General features: G+C 45.0%; 1 long non-coding RNA gene across 3 annotated transcripts in view; it reads right to left on the bottom strand.

Annotated features, from left to right (window-relative positions):
• Positions 1-15,501, bottom strand: part of LOC140470987 (uncharacterized) — a 28,497-nt gene extending 12,996 nt beyond the window's left edge. The window contains exons 1-3 of one of the 3 annotated variants that reach the window (XR_011956821.1): positions 15,431-15,501; positions 10,668-10,750; positions 6,804-7,096 (exon numbers count right to left, since the gene is read on the bottom strand). This is a non-coding gene — a long non-coding RNA (uncharacterized lncRNA). Of the gene's footprint in view, positions 1-6,803; positions 7,097-8,880; positions 8,905-10,667; positions 10,751-15,430 lie in introns of those variants that run through there. The other 2 variants (XR_011956819.1, XR_011956820.1) reach the window with 2 other exon arrangements.
• Between the last annotated feature and the right edge of the window lie 269 nt (positions 15,502-15,770).

Here is a 15,770-nt window from a genome sequence, read left to right as displayed (position 1 = left end):
AGACCCTGGGATTTCACCCTATCCATGCCCCTCACAATTGTATCTGATGCTCCAGGGAAAACAGCCCCAGCCTATTCACCCTCTACCAATATAGCTCAAACCCTCAACCCTGACAACATCTTTGTGGATCTTTTCCGAACCCTTTCAAGTTTCACAATATCATTCTGATAGCAGAGAGACCAGGACTGAAAGCAGAATTCCAGAAGTGGCTGAATCAATGTGCTGTGCAGCCGCAAAATGATGTCCCAACTCCACTGCTCAATGCTCTGACCAGTAAAGGCAAGTACACTAAACACCTTCAACACTACCCTGCCTATGATTCCACTTTCAAGGAACTATGAACCTGAACTCCAAGGTCTCTTTGTTCAGCATCACTCCCCAGGAGCTTCCCATTAAGTGTATAATTCCTGCTCTAATTTGCTTTTCCAAAATGGAGCACCTCACATTTATCTGAAATAAAAACGATCTGACACACCTCAGCCCATTTGATTGAAGTCCCATTGTACTCTGAGGTAACCTCCTTCGCTGTCCAGTGCGCCTCCAATTTTGAAGTCCACTGTAAACCGACGATCTATACCTCATATATTGACATAGAAATCATTGATATAAATGATGAAAAGTAGTGGACCCAGCACCGATCCTTACACCATATTGCTCATCACAGGCCTCCAGTCCGAAAAGCACTATCCTCCGTCTCCAACCTTCCAGCCAATTTGTATCCAAATAGCTGGTTCTCTCTGTATCCCATGGTGTCTAACTTGCTAACCAGGCTGTTATGTGGAACCTTTTTGAAAGTCTTTCTGAAGTCCAAGTTAGTGATTTATGGACAAAGCCATGCTGACTATCCCTAATCACTTCATGCCTTTCCAATTACATATAAACCTGTCCTTCAGAATTCCTTCCAACACCTTGTCTGCCACTAACTTTAGGCTCACCAGTGTATTGTTCCCTGGCCTTTCCTCATCACCTTTCTCAAATAATGGCGCCTGTCTTGCAGCACCTCACCTGTGGCTGTCGGTGATAGAAATATCTAAGCGAGGGGCACGGCAATCACTTCCGTAACTTCCCACAAAGATTTGGGATACACCTGATCAGTTCCCACAGATTTACTCAGCTTTATGTATAAGACATCCAGTACAACCTACTCTAATATGGATAGTTGTCAAGTTATTACTCTTTATTTCTCCAAAGTCTCTAGCTTCCATATCCTCTTTCAGTAAAAGCTGACATGAAATCCTCAGATAGCTCTCTCACCTTCTGTGGTTCCAGAGACAGCCTTGTTGATCTTTGAGGGTCCGTACTCTCTGCCTGGTTACTCTTTCGTCCTTAAGTGTTTTGTAGAATCTCTTTGGATTGTCCTTAAACCTCTTTCCCCCCAAAGCTATCTCATGTATCCTTTTTGCCCTCCCGTTTTCCCTCAAGTGTACTCCTACTGCCCCTATAGTCCGAGGGATTCACTCAAACTCAGCTGTCTGTCCGTGCCATCTCCCTCCATCATCCTTTTGACCAGACCGTCAATTTCTCTAGACACACAGCATTCTCTACATCTACCAGACTTGGCCGTAACAGGAACAGACTGTCTATGTACTCTTGTTGTCTCATTTTCACAGGCCTATGGAGTCAATGGCAAATGAGGACATGGAAACTGTCATTCTCAGTAAAGAGGTAGTGTTGGGAAAGATAACAGCCCAAAGGTACATGGGTCTCCTGGTCATAATGGAATGCATCCCAGGGGACTAAAAGAGATGGTGAAGAGTCTACTGTCCTTCCTTGCTAGAGGGATGGTTATGCTGCAGCTGTACAGGATGCTGGTGAGGCCACACCTGGAGTACTGTGTACAGGTTTGGTCTCCTTACTTCAGCAATGATGTACTGACACTGAAAGGGGTGCAGAAGAGGGTCACTAGTTTGAGTCGGGAGTTGAGAGGGTTGTTCTATGTGGAGAGACTGAATAGACTGGGACTATACTTGTTGGAATTTAGAAGAATGGGAGGCTGTATTGGAAAAAATAAAATTAAGAAGGGAATAGATAAGATAGAAGCAGGGAGGTTATTTCCATTAGGGGGCGGGTCAACCTCAACAGCATGACGTCAAAATAAGAGGTTATCTGATTTAGGACAGAGTTGAGGAGGAACCTCTTCAGTGAAAGGGTTATGAATCTGTGGAATTCCCTGTTGAGTGTAGCAGTTGACATTATCAACTTGAATGTCTTTAAGGCAAAATGTAGATTTGCAAACAGCAAAGGAATTAAGGGTTATGGTGAGAGAGCAGGAATGTGGAGCTGAGGCCATGGAAAGATCAGCCCTGATCTTATTGAATGGCAGTGCAGGCTCGAGGGGCCAGATGGCCTACTCCTGCTCCTATTCCTTCTGTTCTTATGTTCCCACTTTCCAGCCGTCCCTTCACCTGGGGGTTGCAAAAAAATATTGAAAGTTCTCGCCTTGTACCGTCGTAATTCATCATTGTCCAATTTTGAACACCAACTTTTAGATCTGGTCTATTATTTTCTGCAACTATTTTAAAAATAGTTGAATTATCGTCAGAGAATCCCAAGTGTGGAAGCAGGCCATTCGGCCCATCACATCCACAATGACCCTCAGAGCCTTTTATCTTACCCCTGTAACGCTGCATTTCTCATGGCCAATCCACCTAGCCTGCACATCCCTGAAAACTATGGGCAATTTCACATGGCCAATCCACCCAACCTGCACATACCTGAACAATATGGGCAATTCAGCCTGGATTATCCACCCAATCTGCACATCGTTGAACCTTGGGAGGAAACCAGAGCACCCGGGTGAAACCCACACAGACAATCTCAATAAGGTGATCATCCTGTCCTTATTTCCCAGTTCCACCCAAGTAATTTCAACGGGCGAACTCCCATGAATATCTTCCATAAGCACAACAATGTTATCCCTAATCAAAAACACCATTCCAACTACTCTCTTACATCTCTTCCCTGGAACATTAAGCTACCTGTCCTGTCCAAACTAAGCCACGTTTCTGTAGTACCTACTATATCCCAGTCCCTTGTTCAAAACCTTATCTTAAGCTCATCTGCTTTCCCTGTCAAACCTCTTGCATTGAAATAACTGCAGTGCAGTGCTATCAAAAGGACAGACTGATGGGCAGAGGGGGTGGAATGGCCCTGTTGGTGAGGGATGACATTCAGTCCGTTGCGAAGGGGGAGACACAGAATCAGGAGACGTAGAGTCAGATTGCAGGGTGGCTAATGTTGTCCCACTTTTCAAGAAAGGTGGGATAGAGAAAACAAGGAATTATAGACCGGTTAGCTTGATGTCAGTGGTGAGAAAGATGCTGGAGTCAATTATAAGATATGAAAGTATGGCTCCTTTGGATAGCAGTAATAGGATTCGTCAGAGTCAGCATGGATTTACAAAGGGGAATATATTGACTGTGATTGAAAATCGGCTGGCTGACAGGAAGCAAAGAGTAGTGATAAACGTTTCCTTTCGGAATGGCAGGCAGTGACTAGTGGGGTATGACAAGGTTCGGTGCTGGGACCGCAGCTGTTTACAATATACATTAATAATATAGATGAACATATTAAAAGTAATATTAGCAAATTTGCTGATGACACAAAGCTGGGTGGCAGGGTGAAGTGTGAGGAGGATGTTATGAGAATACAGGTTAACTTGGACAGGCTAGGTGAGTGGACGGATGCATAGCAGATGCAGTTTAATGTGGATAAATGTGTGGTTATCCACTTTGGAAGCAAGAACAGGAAGGCAGATTACTATCTAAAAGGAGTCATGTTTGGTAAAGAAGAAGTACACCGAGATATAGGTATTCTTGTACATCAGTCAATGAAAGCAAGCATGTAGGTACAGCAGGTAGTGAAGAAAGCTCACTGCATGCTGGCCCTCATATCAAGAGGAATTGAGTACAGGAGCAAAGAGGTACTTCTGCAGCTGTACGGGGCCCTGTTAAGACCGCACCTGGAGTATTGCGTGCAGTTTTGGTCTCCACATTTGAGGAAGAGCATTGTGGCTATTGAGGGAGTGTTGGTAGGGTCACAAGGTCAATTCCCGGAATGGCGGTATGATCATACGTTGAAAGATTGGAGTGACTGAGCTTGTATACACTCGAGTTTAGAAGGCTGAGAGGGGATCCGATTGAGACCCCCAAGATTATTAAAGGGTTGGACATTCTGGAGGCAGGAAGCATGTTTCAACGGATGGGTGAGTCCAGAACCAGAGGACACACTTTAACAATAAGGGAGAGGCCATTTAGAACAGAGTTGAGGAGAAATGTCTTCACCCAGAGAGTAGTGGGTTTATGGAATGCTCTGCCCCAGAAGGCAGTGGAGGCCAAGTCTCTGGATATTTTCAAGAAAGAGATGGATAGAGCTGTTAAAAGATAATGGAATCAAGTGTTACGGAGATAAGACAAGAACAGGATACTGATTGTGGATAATCAGCCATGATCATAATGAATGGTGGTGCTGACTCAAAGGGCAGAATGGCCTATTCCTGCACCTATTATCTATTGTACCTTGTCAGTCCTACCTCATTCTGTACCTTGCCCTTGCCTGCCTTGCCTGTCTAACTTCTCAACTGTACCCGCCTCAGACTTACCTCCTTTCTCACTATCTCTTTAGGCTTACCCCCATGCCCTCACTGGTTTAATGTCTCCCGAGTAGCACTAGCAAATCTCCCTGCTTGGATATTAGACACCTTCCAATTCAGGTGTAATCCATCTTTCTTATGCACGTCAATTCTACCCCAGCAGAGATTCCAGTGATCCAAAAACTTGAATCCTTCTCCCCTGTATCAGATCCTTGGCCACGCATTCATCTGCTCTACCCTGCTATTCCCACTTATGTCATTGGTACCAGTGTACAGCGACCTCCCACTGATCATTCTCCCCTTTCAGAATATTCTGCACCCTCGGAGCCATCCTTCACTCAGACAGTAAGGAGGCACCACCCCATTCTGATGTCTCACTGTTAGCTACAGAAACTGCAGTCTGTGCTGCAGACTAGAGAGCCCCCTATCACCATCGATCGCGTGGAACCTGATATACCTCACATTACACTCGTAACTTGGCTGTCAGTGCGATATTCCCCTGAGAGTCTGTGACCCCTGACGCTTCCCAAAATAGTACACTTGTTTGAGATGGAAATAACCACAGGAGACTCCTGCAATACTTGCCCTCCACTCCTCCCTTACCGAGAGGAAACCCATCTACCTGACTGGATCGGCAGTTTTACTACCTTTCTGATACTGCCACCTATCACACCCCCCGGCTCCTGTAAATTCTTCATTACCTTTAACCATCGCTCCATCTGATCCATGAAATCCTACAGGATTTGCGTCCTCACTTCCTGCAGACAATCAGGATCATTGAAACTTTCCTTAATCTCCTATGTCCAACTGGAAGAGCACATCACTGTACAAATGGCCATCTCCGCACCTGAACAGTCCACAGACTCAGAAAAAGGCACACAGTCTTACAGCTTTACAACACACAACTCGAGAATAAATTAGGACCAATATTTTGTATTTAAAAACTTAATCAAAGTATAAGATGTGTATTTAAAGAAATAAACCGTCGCCCTACTGAATGTTGTAGCTCTACTAAAATAAAACAGACGAAGATTTATCTTTGAAGAGACTGAAACCTACCGAGCTGTGAGTCACAGATGAACAGCACTAAACAGAACCTTCGGTCAAATTTGTCCATGCCGACCAGATATCTGAACCTAATCTTATCCCTCTTGCCATCACCTGGGCCATATGCCTCTAAATCTTTCCTATTCATGTCAAGTATCCAAATGCCTTTAAAATGTTATAATTGTCAGCCTCCACCACTTCTTCTGGCAACTTATTCCATACACGCACCACTCTCTGCGTGAAAAAGTTGCTCCTTAGTTCCCTTTTATATCTTTCCCCTCTCACCCTCAACCTATGCTCTCTATTTCTGGACTCCCCTACTCAGGGAAAAGACCTTGTCTGTTTACCCTATCCATGCTACTAATGATTTTATAAACCTCTACGGAGGTCATCCCTCAGTCTCTGATGCTCCAGGGAAAGTAAGCCCCAGCCTTTTTGCTCTCTTCCTGCAGCTCAAGCCCTCCAACCCTGGCAATATCCTTCTAAATCTTTTTTGAACCCTTTCAAGTTTCACAACATCCTTCCGAATGGCGGAGAACAGAATTGCACACAATACTCTAAAAGAGGCCTAACCAATGTCCTATACATGACCTTCCAACTTCTGTACTCAATGCTCTGATCAATAAAGGAATGTATTTCAAACACTTTCTTCAATATCCGATCGATCTGCAACTCTACGTTCAATGAAAAATGAACCTGCACTGCAAGATATCTTTGTTCATCAACACTATCTAGGAATTTGCCACGAAGTGTATCAGTCCTGTTAAGGTTTGTTTTTCCAAAATGCAGCACGTCACATTTATCTGAATTAAACTCCATCTGCCACTTCTCACCCATCTGAACAACATCCTGTTGTAATCTGAGGTAACCCTCTTCACCGTCAACTATACCTCCAATTTTGGTATCATCTGCAAACTTACTAACTATACCTCCTATGCTCATATCTAAATCATATATATGTAAACGACGAAAAGTAGTGGACCCAGCACCGATCCTTGCGGCACTCTACTGGTCACATGCCTCCAATCTGAAAAACAACCCTCTACCACCACCCTGACTTCTACATTTGAGCCAATACTGTATCCAAACTGCTAGTTCTCCCTGTATTCCATGAGATCTAACCTTGCTAACCAATCTTCCATGGGGAACCTTGTCGAGCGCCTTACTGAATTGCATTGATCATGTCCACCTCTCTGCCCTCATCAATCCTCTTTGATACATCTTCAAATAACTCAATCAATTTTGAGAGACATGATTCCCACGCACAGTCATGCTGACTATCACGAATCAGTCCTTGCTTTTCAGAATACATGCGCATCTTGTTCCTCAGGATTCCCTCCAACAACTTGCCCAGCATCAATGTCAGGCTCACCGGTCGATCGTCCCCTGGCTTGTCCTTACCACCTTTCTTAAATAGCGGCACCACGTTAACCAACCTCTCGTCTTTCAGCATCTCACCTGTGATAATCAGGGATACAAATATCTCAGCAAGAGGCCCAGCAATCACATTCCCAGCTTCCCAGAGTTCTCAGGATCACCTGATCAGGTGCTGGGGATTAACCAAGTTTATGGGTTACAAGACACCCAGCACGTCCTCCTCTGTAAGATGTCGACATCTATTTCCCCACTTTCTATATTGCCCATGTCCTACTCCACAGTAAACACTGATGCAAAACATTCAGTTAGTATCGCTCCCATTTCCTGCAGCTCCATGCGTAGGCTACCTTACTGATCTTTGAGGTGCCCTATTCTCTCCCCAGTTACCCTTTTGTTCTTAATGTATTTATAAACACCCTTGGGATTATTCATATCCCTATTTGCCAATGCTATCTCATGTCCCCTTTTTGCCCTCCTAATTTCCCTCTGAAGTATACTCCTACTGTCTTTAATGCTCAGGGTTTTTTTGGGATTTTTGGATTGAAATAAATGCAAAATATTACATATTGATAAAACAAACGAGGGTAGACTTACACTAATTAAAAACAGGGCCTCGAGTAGTGATATGGAACAAAGAGGCCGAGGGGTTCGGGTCTTTCAAGTCTGTGTCACATGCAGACAGGGTGGTTAAGAAGGTGCTTAGCACACTTGCCTTCATTGCTCAGACCTTTAAGTACAAGAGTTGGGACGTTATTTTGGATGTTGAGTAGGCCTTTTCTGGAATTCTGTGTCCAGTTCTGGTCGTGCTGATATCGGGAGGACATTACGTAGTTGAATCGGATTCAGAAGAGATTTACCAGGATGTTGATGGGAATGGATAGTTTGAATGATAAGCAGAGGCGGGGTGGCTGCGACTTCTTTCACTGGCGCGCAGGAGGCTTAGCAGTGACCTTATTAGACGTTTCTCAAATCGTGGAGGGTTGGTATCAGTAATGTGAACAGGCGTCCTTACCAGGAAGGGACACGATTCAAGACTGGGTACATACATTTTAAGGTGACAGCAGAACAGCTTTAAAAAGGCGTTTGGAATTTTTTTTTAATTTTTCTTCACATAATGGTTTGTGTGAGGAATGAACTATCAGAGGAAGTGGTAGTTGTGAATCAAATTACAATTTTAGGGTGACACAGTGGCTCAGTGATTAACACTGCTGCCAGGGCCCCAGGTTCGATTCCAGCTTTGGTCAACTGTCTCTGTGGGCCTTGCACATTCTCCCAGTGTCTGCATGGGTTTCTTCCAGGTCCTCCAGTTTCCTCCCTAATGAGAGAGCAGCCCTTTGGTCTGGTAGGACAATGCTGCCTTTACCTTTTACACAGTGATGCCACTGTGTCTCTGGGATGGGAAGAGGGAATGCCGAAGGTGGTGGATGGGACACTACTCAGGCACAATGCTTTGTCCTGGAGGATGTTCACTTTCGTTAATAGTGTTGGGTGCTGCACTGATGCAGGCAAGTGGAGAATGTTCAAACACAATCCTGACGTGTGCCTTTTCGACAACAAAGAGACATTGGGGAATCAGGGGTTTGGGGAAACTGAGATTGTTCTCCTTGTAGCAAAGGCAATTAAGAGGAGCTGTGAAAGAGTGGTTTAGAAAAGTTACATGTTGGAATAATAAACCTTATACCCATCAGCTCATTATACAAGGATTACAGGACACACATTAAAGGTTTGGGAAGATTCAAAGGAGAACTTTTATGCATCAAATGGGATTCAGATGGAATACAATATTCACACACAATGTAAATATCCAGGTCCTGATGAATTGACTAATTCAATCAGAGTTAGGTGTTACAATCACTGAGATTACAATCTGAATGTCCACCTGTAGTATCCTGTAATACAAGTTTATGAAATCCATCACTGTCAGTTCAGGTTAGAAACTCACACCATCCCTTCCTCCTGGCCCAGGATGACTGGACACATTACCCCTTGTGGAGGTCAGCAGTCAGTTCAGGTGGAAATCTATGTGGGTTTCTAGGAGTTTCCACCTTGGAATTTCATGTGATTGAACAGGGCAGATCATTGACACATGGGACTGAATATTCCAAGAGTCAGTGAGATGTGTAGAGCAGGATTTGCTTCATTTTTACCCTTCGGTGTTGCTGCTGTGGTTCATCAATAAGACATGGGGGGTGAAAGGCTCATGCAGCTCGATGGGTAAGTTGCCTCCATGCTGACCAATGGGCAGCAAACTCCTCCCATAGAGTATCTCTAAAAACAGAGCAACTCTGCATGCTTCACACTGCCCAGTGCTCCCAGTAAATGTTTAGAAGAATGGGGGAGGGGGGGGCGGCGGCTCCTGGAAACGGCATAACTGTAAAGTTCTAAGAGGATTGTGAAGAGGGAGAGATGCACAGGAGAAGGGGGCAACAAGTTGTCAGATGAAGTATAATTTGGGAAAAAGTGAAGTCGGTCATTTTGGAGGGGAGAATAGGAGAACAGAGTGCTATTTACATGGTGAAAACTGTAGAAAACCGCACCACAAGGGATCGGTGGGGGGGGGGGGGGGGGGTAATTGTGCAGAAAACACTGAAAGCTAGCAGATTCTGTGTCAGTCATGAAATCAAGGGTTCATTTCAGATTCATCAAGTTTAAGGTAACACTGACACGGGTATGGGGTTTCAGTCGCAATGGAGGTGGGGTGAGGTGGAGACAACCAACATTTTAGAGATTGGATCCTGGTGTTTGTGATTGCGTAGATGTCTGATCAGAAGGTCACCTTGGGGTGACAGATATGACAGCAATGTTGTGAAGAGTGTAGTTCTGCCTCAGACTGCACCCAGTGAGAGGGAGGGGCTCAGCAGTAAGGGAAAGGAATTTGTAATAACAACTGAAAATAATGGGTTTAACCATAACATTGTTTCATTGGAGGAAATTGCAGCTAATCGAGTAGTGAGAATGTGATAAGCAGTTTGGTAACTGAGTAACAGTGGAGCAAAGGAGAGGGATGGTGGGGAGGGAGAACAGGACATCGTCAGTGTACATGTGAAATCTCACACTGTGCTTTTGGACGATGTCACCTCCTGGTAGTGCGTAGGTGAGAAACAGGAGGGATCAAGGATAGATCCTTGAGGGACACCAAATACAAGGAATTCAGAAAGGAAAGGGAGAGTGGAGATGGAGCAGGATTTACAAACGACGGCGAGATCAAATGTTAGTTTTTTTGCAGAATGGATGAGAAGGACATAACCAGAAAAGACAGACAGACATAACAAGGAACAATACCTGTGAATTGGCGAAGGGGAGTGATGAGAAGGAAAATGAGTTGGAATGTCTGTAGTTTTGCGAGACTAGTAAAAGATCAAGATGAGCTCTGATAAGGCTTGAGAAGAGACTGGAGAAAGATGTAAGTTTGGGACAAAAATCAGGAACACCACGTGAGGCAGTTTGTCTCGGTGGGCTAGTGGGAGGGAGGGAAGCAGCAGAAGCAACTGATCGGATTGTCTCAGTCTTAGTGACAGAGAAACTCAATGTGCTCCTTGCTCTTCTTGTTGGACGGAAGGATGAAGGAGACAGGGTGATGGACACAGGATGATGGACAGTTTTACAAAGAAACAAAACCAGGGTTAGTGATATTTAAAATGAGTGAACAAACCTAATGTATTTAACTTTTATCCAGAATATTAAAATGTACAAATGAAGTCCTTGTTCGAATCCCAGCTCGGCAGATGGTGGAATCTGAATTCAAGAAAAAAATAACTGGAATTAGGAATCTCCTGATCTCCATGGAACTATTGTCAATGGCGAAAACATTCCTGCCAACCTGACAGTCGCCCAACAAGCTACTCACTGTATTAATCACTGAAAAGTCTCAACAAAGGAATGAAACTGGATGGACCACTTGGCATTTAACAAGGCATTAGAAAATACAACCACAGAATCAGCCCTCTCGACTCTGCAACATCCTGCTCACTAACATCTCTTTTTTTTGTGCCAAAACGTGGCAAGTTGTCTCACAGACTAGTCAAGGAACAGCCTGGCATAGTCATACTCACAGAGTAACCCCTTACAGATAATGGCCAGACACCACAATAACCATCCTTAGATATCAAGAGTGTGATGATGGAAAAGCACAACAAGTCAGGCAGCATCCGAGGAGAAGGAAAATCGACGTTTCGAGCCTAAGCCCTTCATCAGCCTGACCTGCTGTGCTTTTCCAGCACCACACTCTTGACTCTGATCTCCAGCATCTGCAGTCTTCACTTTCTCGTGAAATCTCTGGATATGTCCTGTCCCACCAACAGGACAGACCAGGCAGAGGTGATGGCACAGTGGTGTACACACAGAAACCATTTGCCTTGGGAGTACTCAGCATTGACTTTGGACACCAGGAAGTCTCATGGCTCCTGCTGAGTACCACGTACCGTGCTCCCACGGCTGATGAATCAGTGCTCCGCCATGTTGAACAACACTTGGAGGAAGCACTGAGGCAATAAAATGGTGACAAGCCTACTCTGAGTACAGGATTTCAATGTCCTCTACCAAGAGTAGCTCAGCAGCAGGATGACTGACTGAGCTGGTCGGGTCCTCAAGGACAAAGCTGCTCAACTGGGTTTGCAGCAGGTGGTAACGGAACCAGCAAGAGGGAAAAACATACTAGATCTTATCATTAAGAATCTGCCAGCTGCAAATGCATCTGTCCATGACCATATCGGTAAGAACGACCATCCCACAGTCTTGTTGGAGACAAAGCCTCACCTTAAAGTTGAGAAAAACCTCCATTGTGCTGAGTGGTACTATCACTGTGCGAAATGGGACAGATGTAGGAACTCAAACTGGATCTCTCTGAGGTACTGTGGGATAACATTACAGCAGCAGAACTGTACTCCAGCACAATCTGTAATCTCATGGGTTTGTACATCCCACACTCACCCATCACAATGGACAGGAAAGGACGGCATGCCATGAGCAGCACCAGGCATACTTAAAAATGAAGTGCCAACCTGGTGAAGCTACCAAGCAGGACTACCTGCATATCATAAAACCATAAGACATAGGAGTGGAAGTAAGGCCATTCGGCCCATCGAGTCCACTCCGCCATTCAATCATGGCTGCTGGGCACTTCAACTCTACTAACCCGCATTCTCCCCGTAGCCCTTAATTCCCCGAGACAACAAGAATCTATCAATCTCTGCCTTGAAGACATTTAGCGTCCTGGCCTCCACTGCACTACGTGGCAATGAATTCCACAGGCCCACCACTCTCTGGCTGAAGAAATGTCTCCGCATTTCTGTTCTGAATTTACCCCCTCTAATTCTAAGGCTGTGTCCACGGGTCCTAGTCTCCTCACCTAACGGAAACAATTTCCTAGCATCCACCCTTTTCAAGCCATGTATTATCTTGTACGTCTCTATTAAGTCTCCCCTTAATCTTCTAAACTCCAATGAATACAATCCCAAGATCCTCAGCCATTCCTCATATGTTAGACCTACCATTCCAGGGATCATCCGTGTGAATCTCCGCTGGACACGTTCCAGTGCCAGTATGTCCTTCCTGAGGTGTGGGGACCAAAACTGGACAGAGTACTCCAAATGGGGCCTAACCAGAGCTTTATAAAGTCTTAGTAGTACATCTCTGTTTTTATATTCCAACCCTCTTGAGATAAGAGACAACATTGCATTCGCTTTCTTAATCACAGACTCAACCTGCATGTTTACCTTTAGAGAATCCTCGACTAGCACTCCCAGATCCCTTTGCACTTTGGCTTTATGAATTTTCTCACCGTTTAGAAAGTAGTCTGTGCTTTTATTCTTTTTGACAAAGTGCAAGACCTCGCATTTGTTCACATTGAATTCCATCAGCCATTTCCTGGACCACTCTCCCAACCTGTCTAGATCCTTCTGCAGCCTCCCCACTTCCTCAGTACTACCTGCCTGTCCACCTATCTTCGTATCATCGGCAAACTTCGCTAGAATGCCCCCAGTCCCTTCATCCAGATTATTAATATATAATGTGAACAGCTGTGGCCCCAACACTGAACCCTGCGGGACACTGCTCGTCACCGGCTGCCATTCTGAAAAAGAACCTTTTATCCCAACTCTCTGCCTTCTGTCAGACAGCCAATCCTCAATCCATCCCAGTAGGCCACCTCGAACACCATGGGCCCTCACCTTGCTCAGCAGCCTCCCATGTGGCACCTTATCAAAGGCCTTTTGGAAGTCTAGATACATCACATCGACTGGGTTTCCCTGGTCTAACCTGCTTGTCACCTCTTCAAAGAATACCAACAGGTTTGTCAGGCATGACCTCCCCTTAGTAAATCCATATCAAACAGCATCAGCAGCAAGCAACAGAGCTAAGTAATCCCAACAATCAATGGATCAGATCAGAGCTCTGCAGTTCTGCCACATCCAGTTGTGAATGGTCATGGACAATTAAACAACTCGTTGCAGGAAGCACTACAGATATCCCCATCCTTACTAATGGAGGGGTCTCACACATCCATGCAAAAGATAAGATGACAGCATTTGCAGAAATATTCAGCCAGATGCAAAGTGAGATGATCCATTTCAGCCTTCTCCAGTGGTTCCTAACGACACAGGTGTGAACTTTAAGCCATTTCAATTTAGTTCGAATAATACCCAGAAATGGTTAAGTAGTGTAAAGGCTATGGGCCCTGCTAACATTCTGGCAATAATACTGATGGTTTGAGCTCCAGAACTAACCACCCACCAAGCCAAGTACCGCTCCAGCACTGGCATCGACTGACAATGTGGAACATTGCCCAGGGATGTTCAACAGAAAAACACAGGGCAATCCAACCCAGGAAATTTCCCTCTGTCAGTCCACACTCGATCAGCAGTAAAGTGATGGAAGTATTCATCAACAGGGCTATCAAGCAGCAGCTGCTCAGCAACAGCCAGCTGAGCGACACTCATTTTAGGCTCCACCAGGGCCACTCAGCTCCCAATTGTGTTACCGCCCTGATTCACAACCTGACAACCAGCTGAATCCCAGAGGTGAAGTGAGGGTGACAGCCCAGTCCCACTCCAAGATCACTAATTCTAGCTGATTCTACCCTCATCTCAGCTCATATACTGAAACTCTCATACATCGTGTGTTATCTCCAGACTTAATTATCCAAACACACTCCTGGCCAGCCTCCCAAATTCAACCTCCCTGTCATCTCAAGAAAAAAATAAAAGCTCTATCGCCCACGTGCTCACTTCTCCCCAAACATGTTCATCCATCAAAAGGCTCATATTCATAAGCGACAACAATTTAAAATTCTCATTCTTGATTTGATTCCTGGCTGTGATCATCCCTAGCTCCCTGCACCACACATCCTTTGAGACCTCAACAACACATTTTCTTTGAGACTCCCAATGATTTGTTAATTCATTACTTCAACTGTGTGGCTGATTCTACAGTTGCTAAAGCAACATGGTCTGGAATTTGCAGACAAAACCTCACAGGTCTGCTTTCCACCTTTAAGACATCCCTCAAAACCTGCTTTTTGGCAATGTTTTTGATCACCTGACCTAATATCTCCATCTCTGGCCTTATATCTAAAACTCTCAATAGTATTTTTGTGAATTTATAAGCATGATAATAAAACTACAAACCGTTCTTGATTTGGACATTATCTTCAAATAATCAATGTTGCTGTAATGAACACTCTGTAATGTCTCTTACCCAACCACATTGTGGGAGCACCTTCACCACACAAACTGCAGCTGTACAAGAAAGTCAAACATCACCCTCTCCACAGACAACAGGGCTTTGGCATTAATCACTGGTTTCTGTGGAAGGAGAAACACAGTTGATGTTTCAGGGAGTACAAAATAGATTACAGGGAATGAAAATGGTGCAGAATTTGATAGTCAGAAATGGAAGGAAAATCCACTCGCTTATTGGAAAAAAAGAATTCTTGACTGTCAAAAGTATTCAAGAAGAAAGTAATCTGATAATAGAGCAGTACATGGTCAGGGGCTGGGCCGCAGTGAAAAACTCATTTACAAAGGGTCTGTAAAAGTAGTAATACAGTACTAAACAGACCAACAATACACCCATGGTTCGATACTGAGGAAGCTTGATATTGACAAAGTGGTCATGAGGGAGCCCAGAGGTGAATCAGAGCAGTATTGGCTGCTATACTAGAGAAAGGCTGCACATGCGCCTGACTGCACCTTGCCCCCTACAAAGATGGCGGCTCCGCACGTGTCCAGTGAATCTTTGTCCCGAATAAAGATGGCGGCGCACACTCAGGCCTGCAGCCGCTGAGGCAACTCTCTATTTACTGAAAACACGGTACTGGGGCGTTCAAGTTTGTCTTTTCCGACGTGCACAATTTGCATAACGTCTCCGCTATTAGCGACACAGTTTTTCTCCCGTTTCCCTGTTTATTTCTTTCCTTACCGTAACCTTTCTCTCCATAACTTCCCGAGCATTCATTATGGCGAATCTGCGCCACGCGCGAGGGTGATCACATGGTTTAGTTTAGCTCCGCCCTTCATTCCCTTTGATTGGTTGGAGGACCGACCGCCCCTTGGTCCTCCAGTCCCGCCCGCCCCTTGGTCCTCCAGTCCCGCCCGCCGTCCTTTCATTGGTCCGGTGTAGATATCAATCCCCGAGGGCCCTTTGTTGGATAGAGCATGCGCAGTGTGTCCTACTTTTGCTGATGTGTTGGGTAAAGTGATAGGGGGGTTTACTGAGGGGAAGGATCCCTTTGTGTGAGCGCTGCAGTAGATTTCCTTTA

Source organism: Chiloscyllium punctatum, chromosome 52 (assembly GCF_047496795.1).
Source record: "Chiloscyllium punctatum isolate Juve2018m chromosome 52, sChiPun1.3, whole genome shotgun sequence".
NCBI classification, from domain to species: domain Eukaryota; kingdom Metazoa; phylum Chordata; class Chondrichthyes; order Orectolobiformes; family Hemiscylliidae; genus Chiloscyllium; species Chiloscyllium punctatum.
The sequence above is the reverse complement of the archived record's forward strand: the minus strand, read 5'-3'. Positions and strand labels throughout refer to the sequence as shown.